Below are 2,687 nucleotides of genomic sequence, written 5' to 3'. Positions count from 1 at the left end.
GAAAAAAAAAAAAAAGAGGTCGGTCGGCGAGCGGCGGAGGGCGGTGTGACAGGCGCTGGATGTCACATTCGCACTTTTAATGGCCGCGGACTTGCGATTGTGCGGCACTCACTTTCCAACGACAAGTGAGCTAAGCCAATTCATTCTTGCGTCCCCTACGGCCAAGCGACGTATGCTCGAGCCTCTGGCCTCGGTTTTAAGAGAAGGTTTTAGAAAATGAGGGCAGAGAGAGATTTTCGAAAGAGAGATTTTTGAAAGAGACGTTCTATAAGCAAGCAAGAGGGAAATAACAACGGCTTACACTACAAAACCTTGGGTAGGGAGAAGCTGACAACTAGTCGTATCCCCCTATAGTACATTTTGAGGTATTTCATGTTGACAGGCCTAGACATGATATTTCTGAAACGTCATACTTCCTAGAAATACAAAAGTAAAACACTAGAATATGTAAGGACATAAAGGGTTGGGCTTGTCATGGGCATGCGGCCATGGGCAATATGCCTTGGACGAGCATGACCGTGACATCTTCCCCCACCTAATTAGTTGACGTCCCTGTCAGCAGACTACTTTCGAACCTGGTGATGTGGGTGGCACCAAGATCATTCTAAGATTACCTGGCTGCTTGATGCTTGCAGGTATTACTGTGGGATTTCGGTCGGTGATCACCAAGCATTTCGCCAGTGGCATAGGGATAAGTTTGTGTTCTAGGAGGAACTCCATCCTAAGTACCACGTCCAAGTCGTTCATGCGAACTACGACAAGGTCCAGCTTTCCTGTCCAAACCCCTAATTTGAAGGGGACTCTTTTGGAAACTCCCACAATAGGCAAGGCCTCGGAGTTGATAGCTTTCATTTTTCCAGGGTCTTTTCCTATGGTGAGTCCCAATCTTCGGGCTTCTTGATCGGCGATGAAGTTGTGCGTCGCTCTTGAGTCTATCAAAGTACTCTTGCTCGGTCGAGAGTTTATTGTCGCATCCACAAACATGAGCCCTTTCTCTATTATCTCCTTCGGGTCAACCTTCCGTTGGAGGGCTGACAAGAATTTGAGCGTGCCCATTCGGGGGTTGTCTTGATCTTCCTTCTTGTCTAGCATAGTCTCGACTCTTGTGTCGTTGCTCTCTTGAATGGACACTTGGAGTGCAGTGAGAGAGGCCCGATGAGGACACTAGGACACTTTGTGGGGGCCTTTAAACAATATGCATTGTAAAGGTGTTGTCGGGTGGTTCCTTTGAGGGTAAGGTTCTCAAGATGTCCCCGCTTTGTTGTTCTAAGGACGTCTATTTGTCCACCCACTTGGTCTTTTGTTACCTCCGTTTGGCCTGTTGGGGCTTCCATTTCGATTACCTGGCAGCTTATATGTTTTGCCCCCAGTGTTTGGGGCCTGTGTTGTTTTTCTTTGGTAACTCGCCTCGTTCCCTAACAATTGAGGTAGCTAAGTCTTGGACCTTTTTCTCGTGTATTTTTGTTTTGGCCCATAGTTGTAACCCATTTATAAAGAACACCTTGTCCTTCTCTGATGTGCCCCTGATATCTAGCATCAGGGTCGAAAATTGTCTGACATAGTCCCTTATGCTTTCACTTTGCTTTAGGGCTATTAGTTTTTCCATTGCTAGATGGTCTACGTTTTCGGGGAGGAATTGGTCCCTCAACTCTCTCTTGAGGTCTTCCCACAAGTCTATGGTGCACAATCCATTCTTGATGTCTTGTACCTTAATACGCCAACAAAGTTTGGCGTCGTCTATGAGATACATCGAGGCTACTATCACCTTTATGTCGTCGGTACAAGCCGGTGTGGCTTTGAAGTACTGTTCGACATCAAAGATGAAGTTCTCCAACTCTTTGGCATCCCGGTTCCCTTTGAAAGGTCTAGGGTCGGGACACTTCAATTTGTTGGATCTTGTATTTGTTTGCCCAGCGGAGACGTTCTCCACGGCTTTCATGGTCACCTCAATTCGGGTGCTCATGGTGGACATCTTTTCTTGGATGTCATCGATCGTTGTTCTGAATTCGTCAGCTAATCAATTGAACAAACTCATCATTGTATTTTGTAGCACGTCGAACTCTTCGCCACGTCCCTCCTTGTGCGCGATAGAGCTATCGGGGCTACCAGACGGTCTTGGGCTACTCGTAGGAGCAACTTTTCTTCGAGTGAGGTCACTCGAAACATCAGTTCTTTGATTGGCAACCCATCCAGGCGGTTACCCATTGCGTCGATCTCTACGACTTTTCCACTCAATTCTTTCACCCGTGCTTCCAGGAAGCGGATGGTTTCAGGGACTTCTTTGATGAACAACATTTCCTCCTCTATTAAAGTAAGCCGGTCGGCTTGTGATTTGGGTGTCGACTTTGTCATCGACATATTTTCGGTCTTTGCTATTTCACGGAGCTTATAAAGCTTTGATACCACTTGTTACAATCGCACTTTTAATGACAGCGGACTTGCAAACTCACTTTCCAATGACAAGTGAGCTAAGCCAATTCGTTCTTGCATCACCTACAGCCAAGCGACGTATGCTCGATCCTCTGGCCTCAGTTTTAAGAGAATGTTTTAGAAAATGAGAGCAGAATTTTATTTTGAAAGAGATGTTATATAAGCAAGCAAGAGAGAAATAACAACAGCTTACAGTATATAACCTTGGGTAGGGAGAAGTTGACAACTAGTCATATCCCCCAATAGTACATTCTGAG

This window comes from Cucurbita moschata, unplaced genomic scaffold (genome assembly GCF_002738365.1).
Source record: "Cucurbita moschata cultivar Rifu unplaced genomic scaffold, Cmos_1.0 Cmo_Scf00056, whole genome shotgun sequence".
Lineage (NCBI taxonomy): Eukaryota > Viridiplantae > Streptophyta > Magnoliopsida > Cucurbitales > Cucurbitaceae > Cucurbita > Cucurbita moschata.
This window is presented reverse-complemented; position numbering follows the sequence as displayed.